Source organism: Bubalus kerabau, chromosome 5, assembly GCF_029407905.1.
Source record: "Bubalus kerabau isolate K-KA32 ecotype Philippines breed swamp buffalo chromosome 5, PCC_UOA_SB_1v2, whole genome shotgun sequence".
In the NCBI taxonomy this organism is placed as follows: Eukaryota; Metazoa; Chordata; class Mammalia; order Artiodactyla; family Bovidae; genus Bubalus; species Bubalus kerabau.
This window is the reverse complement of record NC_073628.1, coordinates 36,347,622-36,362,803: the sequence shown is the minus strand read 5'-3', so window position 1 is coordinate 36,362,803 and position 15,182 is coordinate 36,347,622. Positions and strand designations below refer to the sequence as shown.

The 15,182-nt window shown below is 41.9% G+C and overlaps 1 long non-coding RNA gene across 1 annotated transcript in view; it reads left to right on the top strand.

Annotated features, from left to right (window-relative positions):
- LOC129652635 (uncharacterized) overlaps positions 1–13,562 on the top strand; it is an 83,938-nt gene extending 70,376 nt beyond the window's left edge. The window contains exon 3 of the long non-coding RNA XR_008714630.1: positions 13,119–13,562. This is a non-coding gene — a long non-coding RNA (uncharacterized LOC129652635). The remainder of the gene's footprint in view (positions 1–13,118) is intronic.
- Positions 13,563–15,182: the final 1,620 nt, after the last annotated feature.

Sequence of the window (15,182 nt, the reverse complement as noted above, 5' to 3'; positions counted from 1 at the left end):
AAACTAACACAATATCGTAAATCAACTATACTTCAATTAAAAAATAAATAAATAAAAACTAAAAAAAGAGAAACTCTGTAACAGCCAAGTGCTGTCCAATAATACAAGCACAGCACCTCTGATAGCTGACAGTCCGCTGAACAGAAGTGCTGTGGGGAGGTGCTGTGCAACCAGACTTTGGTTTAAGCAGTGGTTTTGTAAAGCATGGACTATTCTTGCCTTACCCAAAATTGTAACTTGAAATGCTATTCACACATTTGAAGTGAATTATGCATTCCCTCTCACCTTCACTCATTTGTTTATTCAACAAATATGTATTGAGTACGTGCCTCTGCGCAAGGGACTCTGAACCCAGCTGGGGCCATAGAATCAAAGAGATAATGGGTGCTGTCCAGCAGTGGAAAAATTCTGTCCCTGAACCTGGCAGCCTGGGTTAAAATTCTGACCAAGGCAGCCCTGAGCAGTTGATAAAGACACTTTGAGACCCAGCTTCCCCATTATTAGGGACAGTAATAGTGTTTGCCTAATATATGGACAGAGGAGTCTGGTGGGCTGCAGTCCATGGGGTCGCTAAGAGTCGGACATGACTGAGTGACTTCACTTTCACTTTTCACTTTCATTGGAGAAGGAAATGGCATCCCACTCCAGTGTTCTTGCCTGGAGAATCCCAGGGACGGGGGAGCCTGGTGGGCTGCTGTCTATGGGGTCGCACAGAGTTGGACACAACTGAAGCGACTTAGCAGAAGCAGAAGAATATGGGTCATTATAAAGATTCAAGGAGATGACCTTAGTAAAATATTGAGTACTATCCCTGGTGCACACTGAACATGTCATAAATTGTACATGTAGGTGTGCAACATCATGTCATCTGATATTTCAAAGGCTAATGATCATACATTTTTTAAAAAATCCTTTTGATTAAACCTAAAAGATCACTGATGGTCAAGGATATGGGTGTCTTTTGATTTGGCCCTGGAAGAAATTAGCAGTTTATTCTCAGCTATCATTGTGGTAAGCAGTCTGCCTTAGTACATACAATACTTCTAGGAGCCCAGAGGCAACTACTTTACAGAGGGTGTAGGTGGCAGGTAGACAGGGGGTGAATGGGAACAGCTTCATGGTAGAGGTGGCATTTTACTGATAGGGAAATGTATTCATAGCAGAGAGAGAGAAGAAAAATGTTGTGGGAAGTCTTAAATTATCTAGGCTATTGCAAGCAATTTAAATGTGCAAAGAACTGCGAATGGCCAAATGTCAGAAAATTGCAAATGGCCCAAAGTTGCTCCAGGGTCATTTCCAGGATCAGTCAGAGAAGAGGAAGCTAGAAGTGCTAACTGAGGTCAGATAGCACAGGGCCTTGAGTGCCATGAGTATCTGATGTGGTATGTGAGTTATTTGATCCCACATTTCATCTTCCAGATGGGAAACTGGGGTTCAGACAGAGTAGCTTGAGAGGCTGGCTACTTCTTCTATTAGAAAAAATGCACTACAAGCATAGTAGATAAAATGACACCACTTATTTACTTTTCACAATGTTGTTGGTTAAGCCAGGACTACTTCTGCTTCATGTTGTGAGAGACTGGGTGAGTTAGGGTTACAAAAGGGTTTCAGTCACCTGGCTGGCATCTGGCAGTGACTAGCAGCTGAAAGCTCAGAGTATGGGCTACAGCCTAATTCTCCATCTTGCGGGGAACGTGGAGCAATATACTGCAGAGTGATACGCAGTGACCACATGGCTGCTTGGGCTTCCACACAGCATGGCAGTCTCAAGGTAGCCAGACTTCTTACTTGGTGTGAGTTTCTATCTGCAGAGGGCAAAAATGGAAACTGTCAAGTCTTCTTAGTATTTAGTTCCACAATTGAAAGAATGTCAGTTCCTCTACATTCTATTGTTTAAAGCAAATCATGGTTAAACCATCTGTGGTTGATATATCCTATGTTTAAAGATTCCCAAATTTAAGAAGACTACCCAAAAGCATGTATATTCAGAAGCATGGTTCATTAGGGGCCATCAAACTAGCAGTCTCCCACCCTGAATAATTTATCCAAACTCAAAACCACTAAGAAAGTAGCACTTCTGGAATTAGAACTCAGGTCTCTCACTAATCTTTTAAAACTGTCTTGATGCCTCTCCACCATGGCATGATGGAGGAAATGCATTACCTTTCTCCTCACCACCACAGGGCTTGAGTAAAAACAACTATTACCCAGCAGCTACTGAATAGTTACCCACTTTATCCTAAGGGTCCAAGAAAGCAGCTCTAGTCATCTTTATCAAGAGCAACTCTCTGACCTTCATGGTTGGATGAGGGAATGAAAAGCCCCTAGATAACTAAGGAAATTACCAGTGACACAGAATCTGCCTTTGATGCCACCTGGCAAAAAATCATTAAAAACTGTTAGCATCTTCTGGCCAAAGTATAAGAGCTATTCAATTTGGGACTAATGAACATGGCACTATTGATCTTCTAAGACCGTGCAGGACTGATCTGTATCAAAGCCATAAATTATATTTATGAAGACATTCAAATAGCACACAATGATTACTTTTTCTCTTGGAAGCCAGGAGTAGCTGCAGAGGCATCTGTTTTGCACAAGGTGATAGAACTACTTCTTCCACAGTTATCTGACCAGGACAACAAGATGGATATTCGCCTGCAAAGGCATAATCTCATTTTGGTGACTTGATAGTTCCCACTATGTCTTCCCTTCTTGCATGTTTCATCTCTTTACAGAAGACAATATGTGAAATCATTCTTCATTTAGCTTTCATCTTTTTAGTGTTTTTTTTTTAATTTAGTGGGTTTAAAAAATAATAATCTGATACAGCAAACCAGAAAGAATCCTTGGGAATATTTATTTCAGAACAGGAAATGAAGCTATTAGCTAAAGGAGTCACAAATATTCAAAAAAGTAAATGTTAGTAAAATGTCTGTGACAGGGTAGACAATCCCTAGAAAGCAAGTCAGATTCCCATTGTTCTGGGTGGTATACTGACGCTCCATTTCTGAAGCAACTTGTTCAATGTCGAACAGAGAACATTTGACCTGGCTCTGGCCACTCCCAGTCACCCTGCTTTTAGAGACCACATCCCTGGTGGCTCAGATGGTAAAGCATCTGCCTGCAATGAGGGAGACCTGGGTTTGATCCCTGGGTTGGGAAGATCTCCTGGAGAAGGAAACTGCAACCCATTCCAGTACTCTTGCCTGGAGAATCCCACGGACAGAGGAGAGTTGGACACAACTGAGCGACTTCACTTTCACTGTTCACTTTTCCCCTCCATAACACCGTGCCACCCTCACGCAGTAATTTGTCACCTTAAGGGGTTGAAAGCTAAGGGTAGGTGTGAGAAAAAGAAACCGGATGTCACAATCCAGGGCTTTTAAGTCTGACACTGAATCTGTTAGCTTGGGCAAGGCCCTTAGTGTCTCTGAGTCTCAGGTTTCCCATATGCAAAACTATATGTAAACTGAGCATAAGGTCTTGTTTAGTCTTAAAATTCTGATTGCGTTTCCCTGACTAGCTCTGGGCAGACCTGGGCCTGTAGAGGCTTGTAGGAACATTACACTTTAAAGAGAGTGAAAGAAAAATCCACTCCATACTTACCATTAGAGGAGACTCTTCCCCGCTAAAGGAATGGTTTTGTTGTGGCTGCAGAGGTCAGCAGCTGCAGGAGGCTAATTTAGGTTGTCCCTGGCTCATTGGCAATCATGAGGCTTGATATGCATTTGAAACAAACTAAACATTCCTAATCACCTCGAGAAAGGGATAACTCATTATAACTGCACGCTAAGGAACTTCAGTGACATTTATTCCGCATTTGTGTACAAATAGATTACATTATTTAACTAAATCAGTTTGGGCAGCTGGAAGCTACCCGCATACTCATTTATCCCCTCCGGAAGATTGAACAGTGATTAAAAGAGAATACCTCTTTAATTCCAGATGTCATCCACATTCCACAAGGAGAGGTTTGAGCAACCTCCCTGATTATGTAGCCTTGCACGAACCAAGCATCTCTCTTAAAGCCACAGCCCAATGGGGAGGTGAGGAGAGATGCTACAGAAGAGTCAGAGGAGACCCTTTCTGTGGCCAGCTGGGATGCATCAGTTCTGGTTTGTTTGTTTTTTTCCACCTTCGTTAGAAAGCACGCTCCTCCACACCCCCTCCCTGACATGCCTAAGATGATCAGAGTTGAGAACCTGAACCTTCTGTTTGATGATTTGGCTCCTTAATTTGGCCATCTGGAATCCCAGGTAGCAGCACGTGGTTTCAGGGTCTCAGAGTTCATGTGGGAATAGGGCCTCATGGAAAACCTCCCATTTCAGACACAGCTTGGTTCTTTAAGCCTTGGGTACTTTAGAGTTTGTTTCTTTTTTTTTTTTTTTCCCCTTTTATATCTAAAGAGAGAGTTAAACAGGTTCTAGTTAAAACCTCAGGGTGTATGGTGTAGAGAACTCATTTCTTGTAGAAGCAACTGAATGCATCAGACTTGATGGGCTTTATGAGGGCCACTCAGAGAAGACAATGGCACCCCACTCCAGTACTCTTGCCTGGAAAATCCCATGGACGGAGGAGCATGGTAGGCTACAGTCCATGGGGTCGCGAAGAGTCGGACATGACTGAGCGACTTCACTTTCACTTTTCACTTTCATGCATTGGAGAAGGAAATGGCAACCCACTCCAGTGTTCTTGCCTGGAGAATCCCAGGGACGGGGGAGCCTGGTGGGCTATCGTCTATGGGGTTGCACACGGTCGGACACAACTGAAGCGACTTAGCAGTAGCAGCATGAGGGCCACTTGCAACCTGTCTTGGAAAAACTAGAGCTTGTTAAATACCTGCTATGGCTCAGACATCACACTGTGGGAGGCAGGCCACATAATCTTAGTTAGTCCCCATATCTGGCTGCAGAGTCAGCTCCGTGGACCTTAAAGCCTGTGCAGTCACACAGGAGCCCACAGAAGGATCAGGTTTTGCTGTCACCGCCAGGAACTTAACAGTTTTCTCACTGCCTCTCCCAACATTTCCACTTTGTACCGAATCCTGCAAATCTTACAATTGGTCCTAAATGGCTGTTGTTGTTTAGTCGCTGAGTCATGTCCGACTCTTTGCGACCCCATAAACTGTAACACCAGACTTCCGTGTCCTTCACTATCTTCCAAGCTTGCTCAAACTCATATCCATTGAGTCCGTGATGCTATCCAACCTTCTCATCCTCTGTCATCCCCTTCTCCTCCTGCCTTCAATCTTTACAGCATCAGAGTCTTATCCAATGAGTTGGCTCTTCACATTGGGTGGCCAAAGTATTGGAGCTTCAGCATCAGTCCTTCCAATGAATATCCAGGATTGATTTCCTTTATGACTGACTGGTTTGATCTCCTTGCTGTCCAAAGGACTCTCAAGAGTCTTCTCCAACATCACAATTTGAAAGCAGCAATTCTTCGGTGCTCAGCCTTCTTTATGGGCCTACTCTCACATCTGTACATGACTACTGGAAAAAACAGAGCTTTGACTAGACAGATCTTTGTCAGCAAAATGATGTCTCTGCTTTTTAATATGCTATCTAGGTTTGCCATTGCTTTCCTTCCAAGGAGCAAGTGTCTTTTAATTTCATGGCTGCTGTCACTGTCCTCAGTGATTTTGGAGCCCAAGAAAATAAAATCTGTTACTGCTTCCACTTTTTCCCCTTCTGTTTGCCATGAGTGATGGGACCAGATGCCCATGATATTAATTTTTTGAATGTTGGGTTTTAAGCCAGCTTTTCATTCTCCTCTTTCACCCTCATCAAGAGGCAGGCTCTTTAGTTTCTCTTTGTTATCTGCTGTTAGAGTGGTATCATCTGCACATGTCAGGTTGATGGTATTTATCCTGGCAATCTTGATTCCAGCCTGTGATTCATCCAGACCTCATTTGTGTAATGTACTCTGCATATAAGTTAAATAAGCAGGATAGCAATATACAGCCTTCACATACTTCTTTCCCAATTTTGAATCAGTCCGCTTTTCCATGTCTGGTTCACTGTTGCTTCTTGACCTACCTATGGGTTTCTCAGGACACAGGTAAGGTCTGGTATTCCCTTCTCTTGAACAGTTTTCCAGTTTGTTGTGATCTACACAATCAAAGGCTTTAGTGTAGTCAGTGAAGGGGAAGTAGGTGTTTTTTCTGGAATTCCCTTGCTTTTTCTATTAATGTGATTCAATGGATGTTGACAGTTTGATCTCTGGTTCCTTTGCCTTTTCTAAATCCAGCTTGTACATCTGGAAGTTCATGGGTCACATACTGCTAAACCCTAGCTTGAAAGATTTGGAGCATTACCTTGCTAGCATGTGAAATGAACAAAATTTTATGTGATCTTGTACATTCTTTGGCATTCTTGTATATTTTTCCTAAATGGGTGAATAAGTACTCTTATTTATATGTGCACGTGTGTTTAACAGATTTTTTAAAAAAGAACTGCTGAGTCTCAAATTTGGGTTTCCTGACACTAAACTGTATGTGCCATCCTTTTTGTTTTTCTGAAAAAATTAAAAGCTGCAAAACGTGGCTTTTTCTCAAAAGACTTACTGATCTTTACTTTAAAATATCTCATTTCACCCAAAGGAGTAGGGTTTGGGGAAAAGTGGGAAATGATAAAATAATGATAATAGAAAACATAATTATAACAACAGCAATAACATATTTCTGCAGGCTTCTTGTATATTTTTTCCTTCACATCTATCCATTTGGACATGTGTAAGTTGTGTGAATATACATGAGAAAATGACTAGTTATAGCTGAGCCTTGGCAAACCATAAATCAAATAAAGTAAATTTTTATTATTTCAAATTACAAAGTCATTTCCAACATACATTTAAGTGAGCTAATGTGACTGGTGTCGCCTCACATATTTCTCAAGGAGAAGAAACATTTCAGATGGTAAATAAGTCATGCTTGAACATTAACTATTAGACTTGAGGCCATTTTTAAATAACTGCAATTTTTTTTCTCTTTCAGAGAAATGTGTCATCTATTTAGGATTCATATGCTTTGGGCTGCGTTCAAGCCTTTAGCATTGAAATCCAGATTTTAAGAACTGCATAAATAATTGTTATACATACGCAAAGCAAATGTATTGAGTACCTACTGTGTGCTGGTGCTGTGTTTGTACAGAGGATGCAGGGATTAGTATGTTCATTCATTAAATAGTTTAAAGTGCCTGCATGATCTAGGCACTGTTTTAGCCATTAGCAATACATAGTAAAAAGGCAGATATTTTCCCTCGCCTTTTAAAATGCTGCTGCTGCTGCTACTAAGTCACTTCAGTCGTGTCCGACTCTGTGCAACCCCATAGACGGCAGCCCACCAGGCTCCCTTGTCCCTGGGATTCTCCAGGCAAGAACATTGGAGTAGGTTGCCATTTCCTCCTCCAATGCATGATAGTGAAAAGGGAAAGTGAAGTTGCTCAGTCGTGTCCGACTCTTAGCGACCCCATGGACTGCAGCCTATCAGGCTCCTCCGTCCATGGGATTTTCCGGGCAGGAGTACTGGAGTGGGTTGCCATTGCCTTCTCCAGTTTACTTTCTACATTTTAAATATGCATTCTGTAGTTTAAAATAAGTGAAAGGATGTATGAAGTATGATACATAAGATAAAGGCAGGAGGTTTAGGAATCACTTTTGGTTGGCTTACCCTGTAGAGGTCGTGTAGAAAACAGCCTCACATATGGTATGAAAACAGTGGAAAAAGTGATAGACTGGGGGAAAATAACAAGGTGTGGGAATCCAGAGAAAGAGACATTTGATCCAGAAGGGTGGGTGGAAGTCCGGGAAGTTGGTTGGGGTCCTCAAAAGAGGCATCTTTGGAGGCCAGCAGCTGGGAACCTCCCACTCAGCGTGTTGAATATGTTTCCTTCTTGGGAAAATAGGTATCAGAGAGAAAGGGAAGAAAGTTCCCATGACCCATGGGTTTCCTGTTAGCTCTGACAACTCTGATTTCCAGAGATGATCTAGAGTAAGATTGAGAGAAAATAAAAAGAATGCCTGGCTAAAGGAAGAAAATCAGAAAAGCTTGGGGCTAGAGGAACACAGGATACATTTTAAGACTAGCCACTGTGACAATAACAATAATGAAAAGCATTTACTAAAGACAATGGCACATGCTCTGTTCAGCGTTTTCTGCATTATTCTACTTCTCATAGCAACGGTGTCATATCTAACGCTACTAATCTCATTGCAGCTAATGTACAGCTTATTCCATGTCTATTACTCTGTGGCTTTTTCCTGGCTGCCTCCCCAGCTCTAATCGTCATCCTCACTCATTTAGGCAACTGGCACAGCCTTGTCACTTCTGATGGCTCTGTCTCCAGCCCACTTTCCATATTGCAGCCACAATTATTTGACTAAAAGAAAGATTTGATCACTTCCTGCTTTTGGACCAAAGGGGGCTCCCATTGTGTCCAGGAAGTGGGTCACACACTTTACCTAGCACTTGACATTATCCACCACCTCGTCCCAACCTACCTCATGGGTTTACCCAACACACCATGCTATCTGAAAGGGAACAGAATTTAACACTGGCTGTGAGTTCAGGTCCTGAAGCTTACATTGCTAAGCAACCTTGGACATGTTACTTAACTGATATGAGCTTCAGTTTCCTCCTCTTTAAGAAGGGGCATTCAGTGAGAGAAGAATGGCAAACACTCAGTTCTAAGAATTTGGGCACGTGGCAAAGAGGGAATATAATCCCCGGTGTAGAACAGCACGTCATGATGAAGTGCCTGGCTGGATTTTGAGGGTTTGTCTGGATGCCTCAATTCACCTGTGCCTTGGGTAAAATGTTCTGAAGTTAGAAGAGGTCTGCCCTGCCTCAAGTATGGTGGGTATCCTGCTAGCTTCACCAATGAGATCCACTGACCTCTAGAATTTTTCTCATTCTATCCTGTAAGTTCCTTAAGAGAAGAAAAATGTTGCTCAATCCATTAAGCATGTCTTTTCTTATGTGTAAAATAGAAATAATAGTGATACCTCACACAATTACTGTGCTAGTTAAGTGCCACAATCGATATAGAAGCTTAGAAAATGCCTCCCCCCATGCTAACAACTCATTTCTAACACGCCTAAGACATTGACATTTACAGTGTGAGTAGCCTGAAATTCTCACCCACGCTCTTGGTTCTCATGAACCAAACATGGTCACAATTGGTGTAGGGGCATAGACTTCTTGGCTAAGGTAATAGGAAATCTTCCCCAAACTAGACTCTGCTTTCCCTCCTTTTTTTATTTATGACCCCGAGAAAAAGTTGGCAGTGTTTACAGCACTGAAGAGCCAGGAGAACGGTGAATGAGATTTCATAACAGACAAGGTTTTTCTCGTGGGCTGAGACTGTTCGATGCCATTTCTGACAGTTAAGTGTTACATCCTCCGGAGCGTTGAAGCCTTATGTCGGGATGCAGGGATGATGTAGAGTCTGTGTCCTGGGGAACACAGGGCGCCCCACTGCATTCCATCTTCTTGCACCTGGTATTTGCTTATGAGTGCAGTAAATCCCTTTTCACTTTGAGGAGACTAATTATAGTGCAAATAGTTTGAGAGTAGCTATATAGAACCCGTTCCCTAGCCAGGTTCACTCTCTACCAACTGTATAACCCAGGGCGATTGAACACTTCTGAACCTTAGTTTTCTCTTCTGGAAGATTGCTGTTGTGCATTCACTCAGCTGTGTCCAACTCTTTGAGACCCCATGGACTATAGCACTCCAGGCTTCCCTGTCCACCATCTCCTGGAGCTTGCTCAAACTCACGTTCATTAAGTAGTGATGCCATCCAACCATCTCATCCTCTGTTGTCCCCTTCTCCTGCCTTCAATATTTCCCAGCATCAGAGTCTTTTCCAGTAAATTGGCTCTTCGCATCAGGTGGCCAAAGTATTAGAGCTTCATCATCAGTCCTTCCAATGAATATTCAGGACTGATTTCCTTTAGGATTGACTGGTTTGATCTCCTTGAAGTCCAAGGGACTCTCAAGAGTCTTCTCCAAAACCACAGTTCGAAGGCATCAGTTCTTAGGCACTCAGCCTTCTTTATGGTCCAGCTCTCACATCCATACGTGACTATTGGAAAAACCAGAGCTTTGATTAGATGGACCTTTGTCTGCAAAGTATTATCTCTGATTTTTAATATGCTATCTAAGCTGGTCACAACTTTTCTTCCAAGGAGCAGCGTCTTTTAATTTCATGGCTGCAGTCACCATCCACAGTGATTTTGGAGCCCAGGAAAATAAAGCCTTTCACTGTTTCCACTATTTCCCCATCAAGTGATGGGGAAATAGTGGAAATATGATGGATGCCATATTCTTAGCTGTTTGACTGTTGACTTTTAAGCCAGCTTTTTCACTCTCCTCTTTCACCTTCATTAAGAGGCTCTTTAGTTTCTCTTTGCTTTCTGCCATAAGAGTGGTGTCATCTGCATTATTTGAGGTTATTGATATTTCTCCCAGCAATCTTGATTTCAGCTTGTGCTTCATCCAGCTCAGCATTTTGCATGATGTACTCTGTCTATAAGTTAAATAAGCAGAGTGACAATATACAACCTTCCTGTACACCATTCCCAATTTTAAACCAGTCTGTTGTTCTATTTCTGGTTCTAATTATCACTTTTTTGACCTGCATACAGGTTTCTAAGGAGGCAGGTAAGGTGGTCTGGTATTCCTATCTCTCAAATAATTTTCCAGTTTGTTGTGATGCATACAATCAAAGGCTTTAGTGTAGTTAAAGAAGCAGAAGTAGATGGAATTCTCTTGCTTTTCCTATGATCCAGCTGATGTTGGCAATTTGATCTCTGGTTCCTCTGTCTTTTCTAAATCCAGATTGAGCATCTGGAAGTTCTCAGTTCACATAGTGTTAAAGCATCACTTGGAGGATTTTGAGCATGCCCTTGCTAGTATATGAAATAAATGCAATTGTGTGGTAGTTTGAACATTCTTTGGCACCGCCCTTCTTTGGAATTGAAATGAAAACTGATCTTTTCCAGTAGTGTGTGGCCACTGCTGAGTTTTCCAAATTTGCTGGTATATTGAGTGCAACACTTTAACAGCATCATCTTTTAGGATTTGAAATAGCTCATCTGGAATTCTATCACCTCCTCTAGCTTTGTCCATAGTGATGCTTCTTAAGGCCCACTTGATTTCGTACTCCAAGATATCTGGCTGTAGGTGAGTGATCACACTATTGCGGTTATCTGTGTCTTTAAGATATTTTTTGGGGGTAGTTCTGTGTATTCTTGCCACTTCGTCTTTAATATCTTCTGCTTCTGTTAAGTCCATGCTATTTCTGTCCCTTATTGTGCCTATCTTTGCATGAAATGGTCCCTTGGTATCTCTAATTTTCTTGAAGAGCTCTCTAGTCTTTCCCATTCTGTTGTTTTCCTTTGTTTCTTTGCAATGTTCACATTGTTCATAAGGCTTTCTTATCTCTCCTTGCTATTCTTTGAAACTCTGAATTCAAATGGGTATATCTTTCCTTTTCTCCTTTGCTTTTGCTTCTCTTCTTTTCTCAGCTATTTGTAAGGCCTCCTCAGACCGCCATTTTGCCTTGCATCTCTTTCTTGGGGATGGTTTTTGTCACTTCCTTGGGAACATTGTTATAAACCTTCATCCATAGTTCTTCAGCACTCTGTCTATCAGATCTAATCCCTTGGATCTATTTGTTGCTTCCACTGAATAATTGTAAGGGACTTGATTTAAGTCATACCTGAATGGCCTAGTAGTTTTCCCTACTTTCTTCAATTTAAGTCTGCATATGGCAATAAGGAGTTCATGATCAGAGCCACAGTCAGCTCCCGGTCTTGTTTTTGCTGACTGTATAGAGCTTCTCCATCTTCAGCTGCAAAGAATATAATCAACCTGATTTTGGTATTGACCATCTGGTGATGTCCATATGTAGAGTCATCTCTTGTGCTGTTGTAAGAGGGTGCTTGCTATGACCAGTGGGTTTTCTTGATAAGAATACCTTAATGTGAGACTCTTGTATGGATTCACAATGGCAATGTCTGTAATGAACCATCTTGCCTAAAATCTGGTGCTTGTTCCTCAGAAATCAATGATAGCTGATAAATCTCATCTACCATGAAACCTTTCTCTCCACAGCCTGATAGTTCTGCCAGATTTACAACTCTTCATCTTTGGTGTTGGTGAATCCGATTTGGCCTAAGTCAAGTGGCCTTGATTGTTCTAGATCCTGGCAGAATGCTCTTTGAACAGCCTAGAATATTCTTGTAACAGGTTTATTCCTGCATCCAGAGCTTCATTATGATTCAGTCATCAGTCTCGTTTGGTTCAGCTCATGAAACATCTGTTTGCTTAGCAGACCAGCCTCTTCTACAGATATTAGTCTAAATGAGTTCTACAGGACTCACTGTTACTTCCTCCCTTCCCTTAGCCCAACAATTGCCTAAATAAACATTTGCAAGACTTTAAATTCAAGGGGGAAAATGATCTGCATTTTATAATCTTTCACAAGACATTTTGACATTTTTTTTCTTTAAAGAAATGCAACCATCTGAAAAGAATAGCAACATTATTGGTGTTATTTTGTACACCTCACCATCACAAGTTCACATGGCTATCCATGGGTTGAGGAATGCCATTATTTGGTCCTAACCTGGACATAGGTTGCACTCTGAGTTCAGACGTCAAGAAGCATTTATTGATTACATATTTAGTTCCAGGTTCTGGGGGGAAAATGATGACTGGTACCAACCATGCCTTTGAGGGGACTGTATTTTCTTAGTGATAGATGTATAAGCAAATGTCAGGATGCTACTTCGATTTGGACTGTTTTCATCTAGACCATAGCCCTTCCAGGCTTTGAATGTCTGGACTCCACTAAATAATCAGCATTTCAGGCTTCCAAGTGCCGCCTCTGTGTTCTGAATTAAGAAGATCTGACTTTTATCCCAACAACATCCTTTGCTAAGTGAAGAGGCATTTGGTACAGTAATATCAATTAAATATTAGGCATATTTTCAAGATTTAACTTGACAATATACCTGCAAACACTTTGTAAACCATAAAATCTTGCATAAAACTGGAGGATGTAGGAGTAGTGATTCAGGCTTGTTCACATGTCTTATTCCGACCCTTCTAGGTCTTCAGGAAGCTAGAAAGGGAACTGAAATCTAGAATTCATGGAAAACTGATAGAAGTACCTGATGACAAGCTGTTCTGTGCCCAAGTCTGCTGTAAAGCCTGTCAGCATGAGGTGGTGGTGGTTCTTTAGTCACTCAGTCATCCAACTCTTTTGCAACCCCACAGAGTGTAGCCCACCAGGCTCCTCTGTCCATGGGGTTCTCCAGGCAAGAATACTGAAGTGCTTGGCCATTTCCTTCTCCAGAAGATCTTCCCTACCCAGGGATCTAACCCATGTCTCTTGCATCTCCTGCATTGCAGGCGGATTCTTCACTGTTCAGTCACCAGAGAAGCCCTGTTAGCACCTGGACCAAGCCTCTTTCTTTGTCTGTCCCCAGTTATCCACCTTGAGTATAAAATGCTTCTCTATATTTGCCTTAAATAAACATATACCATGGGTTGCCTCATGAAAAGTTTCTGTCAGGGGTTTCTCTCATTTTTCTGAGCAATATGTACATATTTTAGCCCTTACTGTATGCCAGGCATTGTTTCAATCACTTTGCATTTTCAACATATGCAATTCTCCCAATAACTATATCCCTGTCCAGGATTAAAGACACCATGGAGATTGAGTAACTGATTCCAGGTCAACTAGTCTGTGGCACAACAGTGACTCAGTCTCAGGTAGTCCAGGGCAAGGGTAATCTAGTCATAACCATCACACTGCTGGCATTGGCACTGAAGTGCCCCTAGTAGAGATACTCTCCTTTGTGTGTCTGAACTGACTTCAGTAAAAGCATCTATAACTTAACAATAGTAGTCAAAAGAGAGTAACATTCTAAGTCTTAAATCACTGTATTCAGATCCCAAGTTTGTGTGAGATAATCACTCTTCCATAACTTTCCTGAGCCTCAACCTCATCTCTTTCCTTAGTTGTCATCTATCTGCCTGCCTCCCATCTCAGAGAAGAGTCTTGGGCTGTCTGCAGTCTGTTGACCCTCAAACTATTGAAATCTGCCATCTGTAATACCTACACTGGAGTGGCATTGCCGTAGAAATCCAGAACCCGCCCCCTCCTCCTCCCCCTCCTCCCCCCCTCCCCCGCCCCGCGATGCTAAAACTAGCGAGTGCTTTGCTATTGTTATCTTAGGTGAGAGCCCTAAGATATTCAGCGTTCTTGATAATGTCTTTTTTCTTGACATTCTCTCCAGTCTTCAAGTCCATGACCCCACTCTCCCAATTTTCCTTCTACCACTCTGGATGACTTTTCTCCATCTCTCTTGCACGCTCTTGCTTCTCTCCAACATTTTGAATATTAGTGTCATTCAGGGCTCCTTTCTCTAACCTCTTTTCGTCTCACAATTCCTCCCTATACAGGTTCATACATACCGTGGCTTTGCCAAGGACTGCTAATTCCTAAAGTTATCTATTTACCTTAAATGTCATGCCTTATTCTAGACATATATTTCCAACTGTTCACTTGCTATTTCATACTGTATGCTCTATGTGAACCTTAAATTCAACTTCTCATTCAAACTGAATTTATCATTTTCCTCTTCCATCAAACTTGCTGTCTTCCTATAGAATTTAGTTGATCCACATTGTGAGCCAGAAGCCTGGAAGCAGTTCTAGGATCTACATTTCCCCAAATTCTGTTATCTTGACACAGATTTATCCATCTATGCTTTCCTCTTCATACCCACTTTCTAGGCCTTCCTCACCTCCCATGTGGATTGTTTCAGGATTTTTTGGTCTTGCCTCCTCCAGTTATCTCTGCTCCAAAGCCAGCAGACTATGCATAACACAAACGTCTAATCATGTGTCAACATCTTGTTCAAAAAGCTTCAGTGATGTCCCTTTGCCTATATATTTCTAGACTTCTTTTCAGATCACCAGTGCCATTGTAGTCTGACGCTTGCTCTCTATTTTTTTTTCTTTTGCTTTTTCCCTACCCACTATGTATGGATGTGAGAGTTGGACTGTGAAGAAAACTGAGCACTGAAGAATTGATGCTTTTGAACTGTGGTGCTGGAGAAGACTCTTGCAAGTCCCTTGGACTGCAAGGAGATCCAAACAGTCCATC